Below are 22,347 nucleotides of genomic sequence, written 5' to 3'. Positions count from 1 at the left end.
CCCCCCCCCCCCCCCCCCCCCCAAAGGGACCCCATTGGAAGGGGGACTATGTCATGGACTGTATTGGGGAGTAGATGTTATTAAGATGGTTTATTATTGCTCATTATATTGAAATGGTGTATTGTGATGTTGTATTGTGTGATGCTGCTGAAACTGTTTATTTGTCATGGGTAATAGTGCTATCATAGGGGAGAGTAATTTCTGAAAAACACCCTGTTGGTTTTTCTTGAACGTTAGGTCCCCTATGTGGGTAGGGGCCCATTTGATGCCTATCATTCTGCATTAAAAAAAGAGGGAACTGTTCCTCTGCAGGGGTAAAATCACACTTCCACTCTTATATTTTGCATGAATTGAGTATGGGTTCCCTACTGGGGCTGGGGAAGCTGTGGGTTCATTGTGGATATATATCATTTTCCCTGGGGGTTGTGGTTGGGAGTGATTTTTCCCACAGTGTTATTGAGGGCTTGACCTTGGTTATTGGTAATGTCCTTTGTGTAAATATATGCATATAATACTTAGTTTTATATTTATGTATATTATATGTTAATAAATACTGTAAATAGTTAAGAGCCTGTCTTCTGTCTAACTGTACAGAGGTAGGAGGGAACCACGAGTCAGTGGTGGTGACGCCTCCCACAGCACCCTCATCTCTCCCTTGTGATTGGGATCAGGGCACACCCTTGGGTGTACCCGGGCTGCACTATTTTGTTTTGTATAGGAAGTCATTCCAAAATAGTAATGCCATGACCAGCAGTCGAACTCGGATAAACGCACAAACTCGGATCAGTACAACATGACACAAATAATGGCACGTTCTGGCAATTGCTTCTCAGTCCTGATCTTTGACTTATTAAATCAGTCCCAGTGCCTGGTGCAGGATCAGGCAGGAGGGGAAGGATGATGGGTGTGGGGTACAGCTCTACCAAAAAAGGAATTTGGAAGCTTTGAGAGAGTGATAAGGTGCTGTGCTTACTCTGTTTGTAAGCAGAGATGTGCTGAGGGGGAAGGGGCTATTCTGTGGCAAACTCACCACCTGGACATTAAAAACTATCCACTCTCCCTTCTCTCTGCCCTTAGATGTAATCTGGGGGTTCAGAACTGCCTAGTGTGTAGCTGTGGATAACTATCTCGTAGCCCAGTTTTTGTGAACAAACTAATGGCCTAAGTGTGGAGTTAAGTCCATGTTCTGGAAGGGCAGTAGGGCTGGACAAACATATGTTTCAGCTCCCCTCCCCCTTCCTTTCACCTTCCCCAAAGAACCTTAATGTAAAGGGTCGATATGAACATCATTTAATGCAGATGCACTATACATTCATTTCAAACTAAAGGAGATTCCTATTGAAAAATTGAGCTGGCTTTGTCAAACCAGTGGGGATTCCTAATTGTCCCAACCTAGCAGACACTGGTGACTACATGTTGATGAAATGATAGATTGACGTATGAAATGGCTGCATTAACAAAACAAATGTAATCTGCAATGATGACTCTTCAGTAATCAAAAACTGCACAATAGTCCAGAGCAGTAGTTTGTACAGTGGTAGGCTGGGGCGCCTCTCTCTTGCAGAAATTCAGAGTTGCTCAGCTGCTTATTTGTGAAAAATTGCTTGGCACAGAACCATTTGCCAAACAGGAAGGTCAACAAAAGGGAATTGCCTTGCAAAGGAAACACTCTTGACTTCATCCAGAAGAGGTCAGTGTTTGCCATACACAACAGTTCTTGTCCAGTTTGCTTCTAATTATGCTTTGATTTATATCTCTAAACACTCTATTCAGTGTACATGCTTTATATGCCATATTGCTTCAAATAAAGATAAAGCTATGAGCAGAGCTAAATTTCCCATGTACCCGTAACATTCTCGTTAGAATATTAGTAGGCTGGATATGCACAGTATATACAAAACTTATTTCTTGTTGTGTTATTGTTCAGCAGAGGAATTCAGCTGTCACAGCAAAACTGTCTTCACAGAAGTCAAGGTGACTCTGTTTAAATTCTATTGTAATTTTTTTTTGAAAATTTCATGTAAAATCACTAGTTTTAAAACTGGAATCTGTGAAGATTATGAAAAATATGCTTTTCTTTCATCTTGGAAGGATTATCCTTGTATTTTATTTAAGGAACGTATTAAAAAGATGTTGTTCTTGTACTGTTCCATCATGGAAATGGTTTAGGACAGGGATGTGCAACTTCCAAGCATGTGGGGGGCCACACCAGGGCAAGCAGTGGGCCCCCACTGCACCGCACACCCATGTGGGCATCCCTAGCTGCTGCGCTATGCACTCGTGTGGCCCTAGACTCGCTGTCTGGTGTGCCCTGTGCCATGCTGCACCCCCTGGTGTGAAGGCAGGAAGCCACAGCTGGAGAAGGGAGGGGAAGCCCAGAGCCCCTGGCGGCTGTTGCTCCAAGAGCCTAGGGAGAGTGGCAGTTGAGCAGGAGCCCAGGGGCCGCAATCTAATTGCTCATGGGCAGCCTGCTGCCCCTAGACCCCCAACTGGACAGCTCTGGTTTAGGAAATCATGGACAAATTTTTAAGTCCCTAAGCAGAAATGTAAGAGATCAGAGGCAGAGACTGAAGCTTTTCTTGGTTTTTGGAGGAGAGTGGGCTATGATGCAGTATGCAGTTTACATTCGTACTGCATATTGATTAGAGGGTTGGGGTTTAATCTGGTGTCAGTTGTAATTTTATTATCGGAAAAGAATACCATCTGCGGCGTTGTTTTAGTAACCATATTTTAAGATATGAAGAAGTTCCTTTTTCTTCACATCCATTTATTATTGCCTAGAGATTGGAAGCCTGCTGCTTATGAGCAATGGAATATAGCATAGCGATCTCTTTAGAAATAATGAATATGAGCATAACGTTATATAGCTAACAAAATGATGGTGATGTGTTCCATAAGTGTTTTAGTGCTGCATTTCTGAAACGGGCCAGCAGAAAAGAACCTCATCTTTTATAATTGGACTTTGCCATCCAAATTAATTTAACATTTTTTTTTTTATCTAACTTTAATCTATATAAGACTGGTTATATTGGTCCAGTTAAGACTGGGGATAGTGCTGGGAATAATTTAAAATGTAACTAATGTAAAATATATGGAGATGAAGATTTGATGCTTGTTCAAATGTGCAGATAATCGTGAATCAATTAATGTGTTTATGTAGCCTCTCTGTCCATAAACAAGAAACTTCCACCTTTGCACTCAAAGTCAAAGAAAATTTAAAATTCTTATGTGGGAAGGTAGAGCCATTGTATGACATCAAAGTAGCTTTAGGGAAATGATTCAGAAAAGTAATGGATGTTTTTATTAGTGTAACATCAAATCGATTACAGAAGAATCGTTACTTTTATTTTCAGAATCTTTTTTTAAACAAAGAAGTGCTTCAGCCTTGATAGTCTTTGCTTGGTTTTGCAAAGAGCTAAATTTTTACTTACACTTCTGAATAATGTTTTTGACTTTAACAAGAGTATCCAGACTATATAAATCTTTTCAGAATTGGGACAGTAGCTGCTGGATCTATAAGTTAGGAAACACAGCTCCAGCATTATAGAAAAGATTGTCCCCCCCCCCCTTTTTTTCTTTAGAACTTTTTGAATATGTTTTGGTTTTCACACCCTTCTGGGGTAAAATGTTTGTAAGCAAAATATAAGATTTCTAACACTGAACACTGCATTCAAAGGCATTCAGTTGCTGATTTTGTCTTCATCTCAATGGTTATTAAATTTGACGGCTTTGGGAAAATGTCTATAAAATGGTAGCCCTTGCTGAAAGGCTTCCAGAAAGCTGCTATAGTAAGTGATATCTAAAAACTGTTTTGGAAATCCACTTCTATAGTTACTTTATTTTACTGTCATATACAATTCTACTTTGTTTATGTGCCAGATATGCCTGAAGGAAGCCCTTTATAGGTAACAGGGTGAACTAAAAAAAAAAAAAAAAAAAGCTCTTCTATTAGATTTTTTTTTTTTTAAAATGGCTGTAACTGAAGGATAGGAGGAATTGTACATGCAACTATGAAACTCATTTTTTTTTGGATTTCCTGTATATTTAACTCTTTGTGTCTCTTTTTTTTTTTTTTAACTGTCACTGCAGCAAATCCATCCTGGAATCAGACTCCTTTTTCTGACTCATACACTGTTGCCAGTAATAATGATTCTGCAGGCTAGACTTTGCCTTCAGTTGAACCTCTGTAACCCTGGTCTTAATGGTGTGACATGAATGTAACCTGAGGCAAAGTTTGGCCTCAAAATTAGATCTTGATCTGCGAGTTGGAGGAAATCTTGCTGTATGTGCCTGTTTTGGGTCTGCAATAAATAGCCCCTCTCATGGTAGACCATTATTTGTTATTTTTAATACAATTGGAACCAGATGCAACAGAGAAGATGCTTGTTAGGTGGTGGGATGGATTAGTTTAGGAGTGTAAACTACTTTCAGATCAGTTCCTTTCTCTTCATTTAGAGAGGTAACTTGGGATGAGTCTGTTCTCCAAACGTGCTAGTTCACATGTAGAAGGTACTTGTTTTATCTTTATGGACCTGAGGGGCATTTAGCTATGGTTAGCTCAATAAAAACTTTTTTATACAGTTGGAAAGCAGCTAATATATAAGCTGCGTACACATGTACAACTGATCTGGGATAATTCTCTCGGGTTTGTTTACCTGTTGGAAAAACTTATCTGGACACACTTGAACAAACATTTGAATGCTGAGCCCCTGAAGATCAGAGAGCTTGCAGGGCTGTGCTGCACAGCAGGGGGAGGGCCGCTATGTGCACACATCAAAGTGCTCTGCAGGTTTCTTCAGTCTTCCTGGAGACAGATGGCAGCAGGGCAGTCCTGATAGGCTGACCTGAAGCAATCTGGATCAGCCAGTGTCTCACTGCAGCACAATGTGGGGATTGTGAAGGAGGCATGTTCTGCTCTCTGCATGGTTGTAGTAGTTCAGCCTGAATGATACAGTACCTTTCTGGGGAGGGAGGCGACAAAACACCCTGGGGTGCTGGAGGACTGTGCTGTGGCTTCTCTCAGAAGGGAACACATACAGAATTTGCTCTCCCAAGAGAAAGTCTCCTGGGACTGATTTAACCATCATCATTCCCTGGGTTATTTTTCTCTTGAAGCAGCCATTTTTGCTCTGGGAGAAAAATGCTGAACATCTGTACGGTCGGTTTCTCCTGGGAGAGCGTTCCTGCCTGGTCTGTTCATTCCTTTCCCTACGTTCCCCTTCCCCCGCATCACTCATCCCCTTCCGTGCACTCTTTGCAGTCCCCTGTGCCCCATCTGGAGCCATAGAAGCTGCATGCTAGGCTAGTAGTCAAATTTAAGAAAAGCATTTTTTCTCTTTCCAGGCGAAAGGGGAGGGGCAGGGGATGGACGATGACCACTTATCTTAGGTTTGAGGAAGTACAGTAATTACACCCTGCTTTTGGGTTGTAGTAGGTGTCAAATTCATAATGTTTCTTCTATGAAAATTGTTACTGGGTCTTTCAAGTATGAAAAGAATTTCCAAGACATTCAGTGCAAAGAAAGGATCTAAAATATTATCAAATGCCCAACTACTAACGGGAAAGAAGAGGTAGATTAAAGAAGAGAGGTATTTTTAAAATTAATGGTTTCTTTCTGGGGCACCTTGCTGCAATATTTTAATGAAAAGTCTAGCTAGACAGCCTTCTGCTGTTGGGTGGAATCCTTGGATCTGGGCCTTCCATCTCCTTTCCCTGGCTAATATGCTTGATATTGCTACCCTACTCCCATTGCTGGGAGAGACTAGATCTGTTTCTTCACAGCCTTGGGTTAGCAGTGGGGAGTTGATTGTTATCCCTGATGAATAAGGCCTGGGCTGGCCTCTTTCCAGAGCTGTCTCAGGAAGCACCAGTGAGAATTCATGACTGTTGTCAGTTTTACTGCTTCCCTCTGGGCTTTGAACAGCAGAAATGAAGCCTACCCATTTTACTTTGCTTTTTGAGCAGCAGCTGTGATGGCGGGGTGGGGGTGGGGGTGGAATGATGATCAGACTCGGGAAGGTGCTTGTCAGTTGCTTATAATAGTTCACATTTGGTGGATTATTTTTGTAACCAAAAGGGTTTAAAAATTGTTTGCCTTTTTTTATCGGAGAGATGAACTGGTGTTCCGATGCTTTCTAGGGAAAGAAATGGTAAAGTGGCCTTTGGACTTATTTCTTTTGAAATGGTTGCATTTTTAATACTCAAAATACCTTTTCTTTTGTAGCAGGATCAAATATTTTTCACCGTTTCTGAAGTGTGTCCATTTAGATTACTTTTTAATGTGTGCATTCTTGTACAAATGCAATGATGGCAACTTGCACAATTTTTCATAATGAAAGCTGAGCACTCCTTTTGCTAAATTTCATAGGGAAAGTGAAACTTTTTGCTGCCGTATCAGATTAAAGGCTTCTGCTGGCTGGTCTGATGAACCTAAATTATAGGCTCTTTGTGGCAGAAAGTGGTCACTTATGATCAAGTTTCCATGTGTTGCCAAATACCATTTTTGGCTGCCTTAACAGCAAATTAATTTGTGTGCATTAGAAAAGTGCAAAAGGAACTGATAGTGCCAGGTTGGCCAGTGCTAAGGAAGCTATTGGTGCTTTTCTGCTGCAAGCATGATGGCAAAGGAAAGCGTTCTGAAGGGCATCCTTTTTGCCCCCAGTTTGCCTTGCTGGTATGGATCATTATACATTTATTTACCTGTTTAATTTTAAATGCTAATCAAGTGGGTGGATGTATGTGCATTTATATTTTGAACCCACAAACCAGAACATATAGAGAAACCAGGCCTCAGTTGTTTCCTGTTAATAATCACCAACACCATACTTCTGTTAGACATCAAAGAGAAGATGTACTGATGTTGCCTTGTTAAAAAAACGCCTCACTTTAAGCAGTGATATAAGGAGTGCAAAAGGTAAACCAGTGAAGCCAGGACAATAAATTCCTTTAGCAGTTGATGTAAAAATATCTAGTGTTAAGTCAGAAAAAAGACTTTCACTGAAGTGAAACAGTCCATTAAGGTTAGAATGTTTTTCTCTGCTCTTTCAGTGCTTTGAGAGACTGCAGATGACCTAGTTTGATATAGTTCCTGAATTGGCTTGGGTTGGATGTGGCTGCATGAGATCTAGCAGACCATGTAAAAAGGGTCACTTGGAATGTCACTGTTCTAAAATGCAACACAGAAATATTTTGTAAGCATAAATGTATAAGGAAGGGTCTATAAAGGCAAGGCCAAGGCGCTAGAGAAATATTGAATCATCCTCTTCAGCGTAACGGACAGAGTACTCGAGAGCCAAGTTCAAGTCTTGGCTATGCCATTGCCCTACTACATGTTCTAGGACAAGCCACTTTATTCTTGTCTGTCTTGTTTTGCCCATCTGCAAAATGGGGATGATAGCGTTCTTCTTTTAAAACACTTCAAGATTTATGGGTGAGAAAAGAGTACAGGAGATCACACACTAGTCTACTTGCTTACTGCTTCTTCCTTCAGATGTAGGACTGTTTTCCCCCAAACTCTTTTGAAAACCTTACTGATGAGCACGTGACTAATTGGTGCGTCTTACCTTTCAGAAATTGCTAACTTAAATTTAATGTGAAAACAATAGGTTATTGTTTTGGAAGAGTTAATAAGCAGCTACTGTTAATGCGTATTAATGTTAAATAATTTTATTAATATAAGAATAAGATCCTGAAGTCCTTCAAGTAGTGCTATTTTAGTTCTAGTTAGTGTATGTTGGTTTAATTCAAATGCTGGTTTTGATGCACTATAAGTTGATTTATAAGATGTGATGCAACTGAATGTGTAGTACAAAAACTTAGTGGGCCTCTCAGATTGAGAAACTTTTCCAGATCAAAATGGCTTTACTTTAGAAGTGAAAATGTTAAATTTCATACAGCTATCTCAGTTCTTGCAGGTCTAACCCCCCTTTCTAAAGGCATGTGGTCCTAACATATTAAAATGCAGTAAGAAGCAAGGTTTTTAGCATTGTGGTGAACTGCGACGTGTCACAAGTCGTTCCATTTTGCAGTGGAGAAAATCTTCCACCTAATATAGATTCAATAGACCCACAAAGTTGTACTTATACTTTTCAAGGTGATAACAGCTTTGAAACTGACCCATAGCCTAGACAATGGGATCTCTTGCCTAAACTTATACCTACTTAGGATCTTTTTTTCTTCATTCTTTCACTAGACCCCAGTTGTCTTTTTCCTGCCCCAGTGACCTTGCGAGGTCCCTTCTAGCCCCTTACAATCTATGAATCTGAATAAATCTGCAATGCTGCCAGCCTGCTGGGGCCTTCGTGATTGGGGGGATGTGGTTAAATACAATTTAAAAAAAATCCAAGTTATATGTATTTGAGGAGAGCCTTCTCAGCAAATTTATTTGGTTCTGAGAGCTCTGCCAGGCAAAAAGCTTAAACCTTGTATAGTACCTGTTTAGCATTTTCCATTTAAAAAAAAATACTTACTATTCTATTCTCTTCTTAAGTATTTGTCTTTTAGGGAATGACTTATCCATAATGTAAAACAAAAAGTACATTGAGCCAGATTGCCATATTGCTGCTGTTGATATTGATAATGGGATTTTAATTTCTTTTTCTCCCCAGTTAAATGGCTCTTGCACCCTAGTGTTTCAGCTATCTTAGTTCAATTTCCTCTGCTCAGTCTCTGATGAGATTCTAACCTTGGGCTTCATCTCTGCAATGTCTTTTTCTGATTTTATTGTCTGACTGCTGAAATGCTGCTCATTAGTTCACTGTGCAATGTTATCAGGTTTTATACTTGGTTTCCCGAAATATTAAGTCGCCACAGGAATTGTACTGCAAGTTTACATTTAAACTGTTCTCAATTTCAGTAAAATATTTGAGAACTACCCAGCCTCGGAGGCATTGCTGTACAAATTAAACTGTCCAGATTGGACGGCAGATTATATGCCTTTTTTCTCTCCCCATTCTACAAAAGGATGACCTCTATCTACTTCCTCCTATTTCTTGTGGAGTGGTAATGCAAAGTGGCAACTGAGCTTTACAGGTCTCAAAGATGTTGGCTGACTCCCCTTTCCCCCCCTTGTTTATCTGTTTTGGTTCGTATTATCTGTTCCTTATTTAAATGGATATGAAGATTTACACTGGAAAAAAAGGAATGCCTCTAGGCCTCTGTTCTGAACCGTAAGACATTTTTTAAGCGGTGAGCTAGCAAACCATTTCTGTAGGGTGCTCAACGCAATCCTTCAGTGGAAGGATGCTTATTCTTTCACACACTTAAGAAGCTGTAGGTGGAAGACACAAGCCATGGGCACCTGTTTTTATCTGTATGCTATATGCTCCTTGGGGCACAAACAACTCATTCTGAATTTTTTTATTTGGGTGACTAATTTATGTATGTAGGACAGCACAACAGTATCTCAAATATGATTGGGCCTACTTGATGCAACTGTGAAACGAGCAGTCAATCCCTTCATGTGCTCGTCTTGTACTAATGGTAGTATCTATGTGCATGGATAGAATTGTGTTACCTGAAATGGTACAGGGGTGTAGGTTGTGGCCATGCTGGTCTAAGGACATAGGCAGACAAGGTTCTTTGGGTAATCTGATATATTTTATTAGACCAACTTAAATAGTTGGAAAACAATTATTAAGCAAGCTTTTGGGTTTACAAACCCTTCGTCAGGCTGAGAAAATTTCAGCAGTAGGTGTGTGCTCTTCCTGGAGGGAATGAAAAGTAAAGAAACCAGAGGCTGGGCTGGTATGCATACAAGATAGGCAGTCAGTGAAGATGTAAATCTTTACTACTTTACTTTTCATTCCATCCAGGAAGAGCACACACCAACTGCAGAAACCTCCTCAGCCTGACGAAGGGTTTTTAAACCCGAAAGCTTGCTTAAATTTTTTTGCCGGCTATTTAAGTTGGTCTAATAAAAGATATCAGATTCACCCAAAGAACCTTGTCTACCTGAAATGGTATGCATTCTTACCTCTCTTTGTTCTGCTTGCTGTATAATCTGTATGGGCAAAATGCAGTCTTAAATTTACATGGTGTTAGAAAATTTTTGGCACAGTATAATTTATTATTTTTATCCCTGCCTCTAGACGTGGCTAAAACACGGATTGATTTAGTTCACCAAGGCAGAACAAACAGTATAACTGCACATTTGGACTCTTAAAAGTGCTAATTTTATGTTTGCATGTTCGGCTGAAAGTCTTGGAGTGCTTTGCATGGCTGAGCTGAAGCCATAGCTACACAGGCAGTCTCCCGTAGAAAGGGAACCTCAAAGCAAAGGCATGAACCTAACTGCTTCAAGACAACTGTAAGCAAGTAAACATCTGCCCTGGGAAGAAATGACCTAGAACGGGCAAAATGTCCTGGGTTAAGATGAATTAGCCTCAGTTCAAGGTTTAGCATTGTGCCATTGCAACTTTTTTTTCTGCCAAAGAGATATGGCGTTTTCTCTGCATGTCCTATTTTGATGGCCATAAAATATTTTAGTTGTATTCATGCAATTATTTTTTAATACATAAACAATTATTTAATTTGCTTCCTTAGCTACAAATGATAACTTGCACTGAAGTGAAATAACGTCATGTAATGGGATGGCCTAATTTCACTTCTGTAGGGGTAACATTCTCCTTCAAAATAACATAACGTGTTTCAACAGCTAATAAGTTACAGGTTCATGTATTTTTTGCTTTTGTAACGCTTTACTCTCTGGTACTACCTCGAATAAGGAAGATCTGCTTTGTATGAAAGGGAGAGTTGTGCTCATAAAGACTTGGCACGGGTAACTTTCTAGAGTTGTGTGGCTTCATTTGTTCCTTTCAGTGGAAACTTACTTCATTTACCTCTATCTTGGTTTAAAATCAGTAGTGCCTTTTATAAAAACAAACAAACAAAAATGGTGGGGTGCACATTAAGCTTTCTTCAAATGAAATATTAGAATTGTCCTTTCACCTGGTTTCCTTGGCAATGGTAATTTATTGCTTCACTCAAGCTTTAACTTCCGCATACTGATTGCTACAGCTTAGGACGCTTATGAGTTTTCTGGCTGCTTCACTTCTTATCCTTTAGAAAACCTGACCCTTAATATAAAACATCTGATACTGAAGAAACTGCACATTACTTGGTAAGTTGTTTGGCTTTCATTAACTGTTTAAAGGTCCACAGTGAATTTGTGAACCTTTTGTCTTTACCGTTAGAGTCTAATTTTCTTATATCAGAAGTGGACTTCATGAAGAAATGTCCTCTCTGAACTCATGAGAAACGAAATGCGCACTCTGTCTGAGCACCTCCTATTCCTAATGGAAAACTTTCTTTTAAACTGCACAATTATGTAATAAGACTCCTCTCCAGGAGGGCACACAGTCAAAGAAAAAGAAATGCAATTATGCCCTTCCGTAACTTAAGTGTCAGAATGTTATGATCATTTATCTTTTATTGCATAGTTTTAGTACAAAAAATCCATAGGTTTATTAGTTCATTTCAGGTAAACTCATGTTTTGTCACTGCTGAAAGGATTTCTTTTAATGTTTAAGTGCAATGGCTGTCTCGTCTGAATCGCTTAAAATGTTCTTGAGTTGTCAGCCTCCCCCTCCTCCTCCCCAGCTTAAACCACTTTAAAACTCCTCCCTAAGTGGCTCTGCCCCAGGGCCAAGCTCTGCGTGGTTCTAGCCCCAGGGTCTCACTAGAGACCTGCCTGGGACCCACACAAGCAGGGTGTGTTCAGCGGGGTGGATGGGATGGGGCAGGGAGTGGCACCTGGGAGCGGGAGTGGGACGGGCAGTGACAGTGCAGGGCTGGAGCCTAGGGCAGACCTGTGATCGGCTCCTGGCATACCCCTGCAAGTGGAACTGGTGTCTGTTGCAGGGACATGCAGGCAGTGGATCATGACTCTGCCCTGGGCCCTGGCCTTGTGTTTATCACTGCCCCATGATCCCTACTTCAGGCCCCACCCTCCTGTCAGGTCCCATACACCACTCCCTGCCCGCCTGCAGCTTCATCCCATTCGCCTGGTTGAGCACGCCATGCCCGCACGGGTCCTGGGCTGGTCTCCATGGAGGCCTCACCTGCCCCTTCCATCTGGTGCCTCCATCTGGGGCAGATGGGTGGGAGTGCCTGGGCAGCGGGGCTAGGTCTGGCAGCGGCAGTGACCCTGGCAGCAGCAGCTGGAAGGAGCTGCTGCTGCTGCTGGGCTTGCTGGGAAGCAGGGTTGGGCTGCAGCACTGCCCCAGCTCCACTGCACCAAACAGGAAAATGCATGGGATATTATTTTCCCCTTTTTGCCTTCTCAACTTTTCCCTAAAACTTTTGCCGACTTGGCCAGCTATTGGAAGTATGTTCATTTGATACAATGAGAACAATTAAAAGGTGCTGTCCTTTTGCCTGAAATTTTGAAAGGTCCTGAAGCAAACACTGAAACGGGGAGCAATTGGTTGGGTCAGCACAAGTGTACTCATGCATGTCCTCTGTAAATGGCAACATGAATTATTAAAGCAAATAAAAATGTTAGGCAATCTGTTAAAAGGTTATTTTTCAGCAAGGAAGCAAAATCTATAACCAGTCATTTTTAAGGGCTTGAGGAGCACACACTTTGTGTTAATCATTAGTTAAAGCAAGACTACATGTGAACTTGCACAGCAGTGAAACTCAACTCAACTTTTAATAACTAACCAGCACTTAACTCAGAGTGTTACAAGAGGGACCGCTGGGCTGCATTTAGGTGTGGCTGAATACAAAATACTTCTGAAAACTGAAGATTCAACCATAAAATGGCACAATCATATTAACATTTTAAATCTTTTGTACATGTGTTCTAACACTATGTAATTATAGGAAAGAATACATAAGACCTTTTTGTTTAGCTGAAATAATTCATAGGTAGTATAATTTTAATTTTGAGATCTGTCCCATAGGTTACTAATGTTGTTACTTTACCATTGCTGTGCAGAAGGTACAAGTTCCCTGCCAGGTCTCATTCCAGACCATGTCCAGTTTCAGTGTGCTGTGGAGGTAGTGCACCCAGTACTATGCAAGGGAGTGGCTTTGGTTGCTCAACTGCAACTCTTAAACTGGTTGAGGAGTGGCACTAGCTTGCATTTTAAGGATACCCTTCCACAGGCTTCACAGCACTTTACAAGCAAGGAGGTTAAAAAATTCCTTTTGTGCGGTGGGATTTCCTTGTGTCCCTGAATTAGAGAGAGACAGCACTGAGGTGAGATCTTTTTGTTGTTTACCTTAAATTGAGCTGAATGGATAGGAACACCAGAATTCTCATTTGGGATCTGTTCCGGGCTCCATCTCGTTGAAGATCTACTCTCTGATGGTAGCTAATGCCAGATGTTTCAGAAGATGTAAGGGTTGTACAAGAGAGGTGCAGGATAATCTACCCAATATTAGGTTTCACTTGGTTTCTAATAGAGATCAAAAAAGGACCTAAAGCATGAGGTTTAACATCCTTCCTTTCCCAGAAGTTTTGTTTGCAATAGCAGCAGCAACCTTGGATAGTAGTTATCCCTACAGTAGCCCTTAGATGCAGTTCTGCTTACGTAGGTAAAACACTGAAATCCCTTGTCTTATTAATGACACTAATGTTATTGATCATCCGAGGGTTAATATAATTGAAGTGCTATTAAACACTTCAGTTACATAGTGTTTGTGTATTTGTGTATGTATCATATGCAAATTGTGCAACTATAGAAATGATGAACAGATATGTATGGTGGTGAGAGGCACATCTATCTTTGAGTGTTGAGGGGGAGATGGAAAGAAAGCAAAGAGCTCAGTTTGAGAATTTGCCTAATCCTCAATACATAAGGATTTCATACTGCTCAGCGAGGACTTTTTTGATTATAGTAGCAGTAATGTCAACATCCTTGGTTTTAATGTCAATGAAAAATGCTGTCTAGTAGAAGAAAGGTAATTACTTTACAAGTTTGCTTTCTTATTTTTCTGCCTTTTATAATGGAGAGTATTGTTTCCTTCCACACAGTTGCAACAGAGCTAAGCACTATTTTAAGATGACTTTCTTGTGATTTCCCTTCCTGCCTTGGGGGCATAGACTGGAAGGGACCTACTGGGTCATTGAGTTCAGTTAGTTCGTTGCTCTCTTGGGCAACCACATCACAAAATCCTGTTCCTTGACTGATGACGCACTGTCTTAAAAGCATTTGTTTTTTTTTTTTTTCTCCCACCACTCCAACTGAAAGGCTGTTCCAGATCTTTGCTGTTTTGATGGAAAGAAGCCTATCTTTTAATTTCTTTTAATTTCCTATGTAGATTTATATGTGATTAGTTGATACCCATTTGTACTGAACCTCTACACTCAAATTTCATAAATATCACGGAGGGAACAATTTCCTTTACATTCAGGTAGAATTGGACAAGATGGAAGAGGAGCATATGTTTTTAATACAATTGTTGTAGATTTGTTGGAATATTTTCATGATTTGGCCAGAAGCTTATTCTGTTTTCTTACAAATGCCATTTAAAAATTATTCGGTCATTTCTACTGTGAGTCCCCTAAGTAATTACAGCGTTCACAGGCATTGTATAGAGGTATTGTTATGTCTGTTTGCTGCAGTCAGTGACGGGTTTTGGGAGGAAGTGGTGGGAAAGAGAAGAGGGCCTGGGCAGGAAGTCCAGATGTGGGAGAGTTGTGGCATTGGTATTTATTCAGAAATTCCTAGAATATATAGGGCTCTGCCTTCTGTTTACAACATGTTTAAATGTCACTTATGTAAAGTTGAGTGCATTATCTTTTGAACTACAGAAACATCTTCAGTCTATATTTATAGTAAATAGAACATTTATTAAACGTGACTTAAACATCACTCAACAATGTCTGTCCTTTTTTTAACAAAAGGAACAGAAAGTGCATGAAAAATATTCAAGTCAATGGACAATGACCACTTATGAGAAGGCAGAGTGTGTGTGCATTCTTTCTTTAAAAGTATTGAAAATTTCATAATCTTGAAATATGATAAAAATATCTTTTTGTCTTTCCAAAGGCCATTACATTTTTAATTAGAATATCTAGCCTTTATAAGCATACTTTTTATTTTAAAAATTGCAACCCTCTAAAGACTAACATTGTTTGCTTGCCTCTAAAATATTCATGTGGACAATTTTAACATGATTATAAACTTACTTTTGCTTCAAAAATAACACAAAGCAGATCTTTCAGTAAGGACAAATCTAGCGTTTTTATTCTGCTTTCAGTATGTAACTTTTATTCTGCTTAGCAGTCAATCTGACTGCTATTCTGCTCTCAGTAAGGACAAATCTAACTTTTATTCTGCTTCAACTTGTTTAGTTTCTGTCAATAGCTTACAAATGCCCTAGTCTCCTATGTTTATATGCTTATAAAATGAAGTGGAAGGAATCCTGGTCAGAAAACAGAAGACAAAGACCCCTATTGCCTCTATCAGGGCAGGCATTGTAGACCACTTTAAACCTCAGTACCTGCACTTCTGGCCCATAGTACATGTTACATATATCATGCAATTAACTGGTTAATTGTGCAGCAAATTTGGACTGGCCACACATGCGAAGTAATTAGCACACAATTAACTCATTAATCCCACAAGAAATTTAGACCAGCCACGTGTAAAATTATTATTGCATAATCAAAATGATTATTCAGTTCTAAAAGAGCCAACCAGCTATAAAGTTAGTGCTTGTAAATCTGTAACAACTCTGTAGCTGGTTTCTATCCAGCTTTAATTTGAATGTGTAGCAGGACCCTCAAGGTAATTAGCGCCTAATCAAATTAGCTGCAGTATTTTGTCTGCACTGTAAAACTTCTTACTGGAGTGGAGAATGAGGCTACGAAAGTAGGTACAGGTTTCCCTCACTTTATGCTGTACATGTGTTCCTGGAAAACGGTGCATAATTTGAATTTGCATAAAGGGAGCTTGCTTTACAGTGTAACAAATAGGGATATGTTCCAAGACCTCGACTGTACTGACCCCAGACCTGTTTCTGCCACTTTTACTAGACAGTTTTGGTACTTGCCAATAGCAGACAGTACACACAAGCACCCAGGACATTATCATAAATGGGGATGGGAACTACAGAAATTGTCGCAGACAGTGAGCAAGGAGCACAGATCCACACAGGAGATGATATTTTGGTGTGTGTCACTCCCACAATGCACTGCACAAAGCAGCTGACTCTGGGCTTCCACCACACCGATCGCATGAGCGTGAATTTACCTTGCGTATAATGAATTTTTGGTATAAAAAGGGTCATCGCATAAGAGCGAATTTGCACATACAAAACGTGCGTAAAGCAAGGGAAACCTGTAGTTTTAGTTTTAGACAGTTTTAGTGCAAGAGTCACCTTAAAATGCTGTTTAGATTAGTTCATTATTTAGATCAGTGGGGACCAACCTTTTTGGCAGCTGTGTCATAAATTAGCCCTGCAGCCCCCCTGAGTGCTGCTCTAATCCCCTGTCTCTGCCCAGTCTGGTGCTCTGTTTTGTGCACCCTGTCCAGTGTCCTGCTCTGCTTTCTGCTTCCTGCCCTGCCTGATCTGCCTTGCCTTATGCTTCCCACCGTATCAGCTGCCGTGCTGCCTGTCCTCCTCTGATCGGCATGCCTCACGCAGAGGCTGCCTATGGCACTTGTGGTGATAAGAGACCATTTCTTCAGCACTCCTTACCTTCTCCTAATGCCAGAGTTTTGAAATGAAAGCTTGTCTGCTTCTGTTGGGGAAAAGAAGCCATATAAGCATCTTAAACAATAACTCCTAAAAATCTCCAAGACTAATATTTAACCATCTATAAAATTAAACTCCACTAGATTTGTGGAGTGTGGATCAGGGACTTTTTAGCAGTTCTTCTTCCCTCTAGTTTATCTATGTAACTTATTACCTAGAACTGCTTTTTAAAGAGCGCTTTGTCTTGGGATGGTGCCTTTATTATAACATCCTGTTTTTAAAAGGGTGCCCCCAGGGCTAGCTATAGATGTTCAAAAAGCCCAAAGCAGAATGGGTCTGTTCTGATGTACCCTCGAGGTACACTGAAAGGTCCCAGGGGGTATGTGTGGGCAGGCAGGGATGGAGTGCTGCCACCCTGCAGGGCCCTGGCAGGGCAAGGGCAGCAGCGCCTCTGGGCCAAACAGGCCAGCCGGATGCAGGGAGCAAATCTTGCATGTGGTGGCTGCTGCTGCCATTCACCACCCTGCGTTGCTGCTCCGTGCATGGCCACGGTCACTCCTCCACCCCTCAACTGGCCGCCGGGGTACACTGCTCACAAAAGGTCAAAAACCCCCGTGTTAGGTGGTTTTCTGTTAATGGCGTAGTTTAGATCGGTAGTGAATAGGACACATTTGCCCGCTGGCTTCGGATCACTTATATTGATAAAAATGTAATGTCTGTACCTGGCCTTGAAGCAGGAGAAGCGTCTTTGATGTCCAGTCAAGAATGATGTGATGGGCCGATGTTTAATGTTACTTTCTCTCTTCCTCTGCTCTGCCCTGCACTTCTACCTCTCAAGAATTTTAAAAATGAAAAAAAAAATAAAGAACTGTTTTTAATTTGCTGGCTGGGAAGAAATGGGACTTAGAAATTAAAGAGAATAAATATTAGCTGGTTTGTTTTGTTGAATAAACTGTTGGCATGGCACATTCTTTGACTTAAGTCTTAGTCTTAAGAACGCAGGGTTTTAAATTTTAAATTTATGAAAGTATATGAAAGCAAGCTGACAAACAATGAGAATTAATTCTGTTAATTACTTTCACCACTACACATTGGGGCATGCAGACGTATTAAGCAGAAACCCTTTTTTTCCCCTCAAGTGTTTAGAACTTTGCTAAAATTGAACTGCACCGTTGCCTTTACCGCCTCCTTAAGTACAGCTGAACCAGTTTGTCTCTAATGTGTTTCTAGTTACCTCTGCAGAGACATAAACAGAAGGTTCCTGCTCTGATATTTTGAATTCCTCAAAACATTTCCCCTCCAAATTTAGGATGAAGCGCCAAAGCTCCTCCCTCCCCCATCCCAACTATTTGTAAGAGAGCCCTTTTTAACCGTAAATCTTAACAAAGTGTAAACTTTTACTCCTTTATTTGGGTGCATACAGTGCACCAAGCGTGCCTAGTATTTTCAGTGAAAAGTTTTCTCTGAATCTGGTTTACAAAGTGTCTGGTTCTTGAAGCAGCTCAGCAGTTGTGGGGAGAGGTGAGATACTTGCCTTTCCTGCATCAGATCAAATGAGTAAGGCATGAATTGATTGACAGATGTTATACTTCATGCTTATAGTTCACGCTTAAATGTTAATATTTTTAGAAACATATTAGACAAGCGTCTGCCAAGCATGGTGCAGGATGCTGATGCTAGTCCAGACCGCAGTAGCCAGGCAGAATCTCTTTTGACCTTTCTTTTAGCTCATGTGGCTTATCCTGTGCAGGGCTTTTGTCTTTTTGAACCATAAACACAGGTTGGGAAGTAGCGTGATACAAGAGAGCCTCTTTGTAACAAGTTATTGCTGTTTTGCAAGTGAGATATTTGAACAGGTATTCATATGGTATAAAATCCAACAGACGAGAATAAGACTTTTCATGAACACTGCTCAAGATAGTAGGGATTTTTTTTTTCAAGATTTCATACCTTCCCCCATTTTCAATTGGGATCAAGTTCTCCAGTTTTTGCAAATGGATAATCTGGAAAAAAGCTTTGGACCATTCAAAATTTTGTTTTGCAGTGTGTTGAAAGAAAAAAATAATTTTAAACTGTAATTTTTTTTGTTTTCAAGTATGCCAGAATAGAAACTTTTAAATTTTGAAACTCTGACAAATTGTGAGATTTGTCAAAACTGACCTTTTGCCACAGTTTGATAAATGGGCATTTTCCAATGAAAAAAATACTTTTGAGAATTCCCATCAAACACTAATCAGTACATCATCTTTATTGATGATACTTACTTGTGCCCAGGTAGTGAATTGGGTCAATAATCTGTTGACAACATCAAATAATGTATTTCCAAAAAAAAAAGTAAAATAATAAAAAGATTACGTGCTTCTCTTTTTCCTGCAGAGAGTGTGTGGAAATTGATAGATGCTTTCCTGCTGGTCAGCTTTGGGGGCTGTCGTCCTGACTTTTTTGTGGAAATGTTTTAATATATATTTTTTAAAACCATCATTTTCAGCTGAAAGTTTTTGGCCAGCTCTACTACTAAGCTTGGCTTTCACAGTTTCTTCTTGAAAGCACTTTTAGTGCTTGTAGGTGGCTGCAGCACTTGTAGCTCACTGATCTGAATAACCACTATTGTATTATTTCTGTTCCTCTGTTCTGTACCCAGGCCTTTAACCTTGCATTCATTTTTTTTAAAAGTCTAAGCAAATACATGACAGCATGGTACAGGGTTCACCTTGCCCCTGGTATACAATGGACATTTATCAAAAGAAATATCTTGCTGGTTGAGTAAAGTTCTGATTGTTTTGAGAATTCAGCATAATTGCCCAGGCTGGGCTTTGTTAGTAATTAGGTGTTTGGGTGTTTTGGCCAGTATTGTTGCCTGATTCTATGAAAGCTCTAACCAAAGCCAACAACTGCACCTTAACTCAGTGCCTGTACTTGTAGGAGGCAAAGGGCAGCATGTCTGAGCTTTCTGTTTTGGTGCACCCAGGCTGGTGAATATGCAGCACGGTGCATCTTCTCATGGGCTTGTACCAGTGTACATGCACATTCTCTTGCATGACAGGTGAGGTTCAGGGTACATTTTAAAGTTGCAGTTTAGCTTCTCTCTCAAAGCAGAGGACTTTGTTACTCACTTGGCTTGTCTACGTGTGTATTTAAGCACACTTACATTTACGTGCATTAAGTGTTTTTGGCAGGTATCTACAGGTGGTGAGAGTTGAGACTAACTTTAGTCCCAAGTTGCTCCAGCCCTTCCTTGTGCCCCTTTGGCCACCAAGGAGAGCTCTATCCTCCGGACACTTGACAGCCATGTTGAAGCCAAAGCCAGAGCCAGTTGCTAGCACCCGACAGGCATCTTGGAAGCTCTGATCCCTTATAAATGCCTTCCCTGCCCAGGGGCTGCATGTGCAGTGCAGGGACAGCATGCGCCAGCTCCCTCCTTGCCCACCCTGCATCTTTGTCCCAAGGCTGCCCCTGCCTCTGTTCCTGCTAGCAGTGCCCAGCACCCTGTTGCTTCAGCCCAGCCCTTGCCAGTAACAACGAGTACCCCTCGTTTCTGCTGGCCGTGGTGCTGGCCTTGCTGGTCCCGGGAGGTCTCCTCACCCCTCCACTAGCCCCCGTCCCCAGGCCAGCCATGCACCCACCAGTGGGGGCTAGAGCACTGTGCTCCCTGCTCCAGCCTGCCTGCCCCACCTTCCACACACTCCCTACCCCCACCACCACTCTCACAACATGCACATGGTTTAAAAAAAACCTTTATTGCTCTCACAACCCCTATCCCATCCCTTTCCCCTCAATGCATAGAGCTCCCTCACTAGTCTCTCCCCAACACACAATGCTCTTCCACGACCCTCCCCACCCACCACTAATAAAAAACCCTCTCTCCAGTGTCAGGCTATTTACAAGAGGCTCAGTCTGTGTCTGAGAGTCCCAGACTGGGTGGCTGTGGAGTGGGGGCACCTAGGGGGCAGAGCCTGGCACCTCAGCCGTGGGTACTTCCCCTGCAAGTCTGGGGGCTGCAGCGACTACAGTGGGTTGTGGGCACGTCCATGGCCAACACCAGACAATGCTCCTTCAGGGCAGGTAGCTCTCCCTCTGCCCGCCCTAGTCCAGGGCCAGTGTCTCCTTGTGGCGCCGCACCGGGCACCTCCTGGTGTTCATACCCATGGCTTTAGATTGAGTGGTGCGGCTGAGCCCAGGTAAGTGGCAGTGGAGCCAGGGACGGGGCCAGAGGTACAGTGGCTAGGAGGCACTGGAGGGCTGCCTCAGGGCTGGGTGGGGCCTGGCTGCAGGGTTGCATGTGGGGGCTGGGCTGTGGTGGAAATGGCTGCTACTGCCAGGGCTCTCTCCTGCGTCCACATGTTGGCTCTGTAGAGGCAAGAGATGGAAGGCTTTAGTGACAGTTTGCAGCATGTCAGAGATCAGATGGCCAGGGGCCATGCGCTGTCTTCCCTCAAATCAGGGGTTGGCTGTGCATGGGTGCCCAGGGACTGTGGTAAGCTTGGCTGGGCAGGGTGGGGCCCAGGTAGCCATCGGCTGAGTCCCCCCTCCGCATGCACTCCCCTGGGCCAGCGGCCCACTGTGTGCTGTGCGCAGGCAGCCTTCCTTCTCGGTCTGCTTCCCAGAGCAGGACAGGCCAGGTTGCTGGCAGTGACCACGTGGTTCCAGACTCCGCTCCACCCCACTATCCCTGCAGTCCAGCTACACTGCCACTCAGCCCATGTTACCCAGGCTTGGGGTGTGCAGGCCTCCCAGACAACTGGGGCAAGGGGCTGGGGACACCCCTGCTCGCCCCGCAGGGAGCCTTTCCTGGGAGACACCCTGGGGTTGCCTCCCCCCAAGGAAACCACTGTGCCCCAAGCATGCCCCTGTTGTGTGTGCCCTGGGTGGTGTGTGATAAGCTGTTCGTGCAGGCTGAGGGGTGCCCGACTCACTATGCCCTGTTGTTGCTGATCCTTTTGGTGTCCCAGGCACACCTGCTGTCCTGGTTTAAGGCTATGATAGTGTTGGGGGCAGGCCCAGCCTGCCCCACAACCTCTGCCACTGTGTGGAGTGCTACCTGTGGCAGTGCTACACATCCCTGCCCCCCTGCTACTGAGGAGGACATTGCTGCCAGCACCAACGCCTTCCTCAGTGTGTGAGAGGCCTGTGCGTACCTAGCTATGGGGGCACAGGCTGCTCAATAAAGTTTTGACCTGTGTCCCACCTCTCTGCCTGCTGTGAAGTGTGGGTAGGACCAAGGGCAGAGCAGGGACCTTGTGTCTGGGGCTGGCAAGGCTGGCAGCTCAGCATGGGGCTCCCTGTTGGTGACGGTGACGAGCTGCCCCCGGTGTCTGCAGCGTGGGCTGGCACCCAACCAGGCTCCCCCCCAGGGGAGGGGCTGGCGGTGGCTGGTGGTGTCCTGCCTGGCTGCTCCTCCTGGTGAGGGCTGGGGATACAGAGCAGATGAGGCAGCCACTAGCTGGGGCTCCCTGAGCTGGGGAGGTGGGTGAGGCAGGGTGCTGAACACCCAAGGGCCCCTCCTCTGTCGAGGTGTCAACACCAGATTTTTCAGGCTGGGGCAGAGGCTCAGCCAGGCTGCTTCTCCTGGTGTACACTACAGCGTTGCAGCCTGGGTCCCGGGGCACTAAAATCTGGCTTGGCTTCCATGTGAAGGGCATGGTCTTATGGGCATGACCAGACCAGCAGTTGTCAGTCATGGCCACACACTCCCCCCCC

General features: G+C 42.7%; 1 protein-coding gene and 1 long non-coding RNA gene across 2 annotated transcripts in view; one reads left to right on the top strand and one right to left on the bottom strand.

Moving 5' to 3' along the window:
- Positions 1-4,611: 4,611 nt before the first annotated feature.
- LOC109298033 lies at positions 4,612-15,562 on the bottom strand. The gene is made up of 3 exons (XR_002097500.1): positions 15,483-15,562; positions 8,250-8,252; positions 4,612-4,622 (listed from the first exon to the last, which is right to left on the bottom strand). It is a non-coding gene; the product is annotated as an uncharacterized LOC109298033 (long non-coding RNA).
- The window catches only part of NEDD4L (neural precursor cell expressed, developmentally down-regulated 4-like, E3 ubiquitin protein ligase), a 377,239-nt gene continuing 367,981 nt past the window's right edge, over positions 13,090-22,347 (top strand). Inside the window, exon 1 of the mRNA XM_019518166.1 lies at positions 13,090-13,204. The gene's annotated coding sequence lies outside the window, so the exon portion shown is untranslated. The remainder of the gene's footprint in view (positions 13,205-22,347) is intronic.

The sequence above is a fragment of the Gavialis gangeticus genome, unplaced genomic scaffold, assembly GCF_001723915.1.
Source record: "Gavialis gangeticus isolate Ggan-Ray unplaced genomic scaffold, GavGan_comp1, whole genome shotgun sequence".
Lineage (NCBI taxonomy): Eukaryota > Metazoa > Chordata > Crocodylia > Gavialidae > Gavialis > Gavialis gangeticus.
The sequence above is the reverse complement of the archived record's forward strand: the minus strand, read 5'-3'. Positions and strand labels throughout refer to the sequence as shown.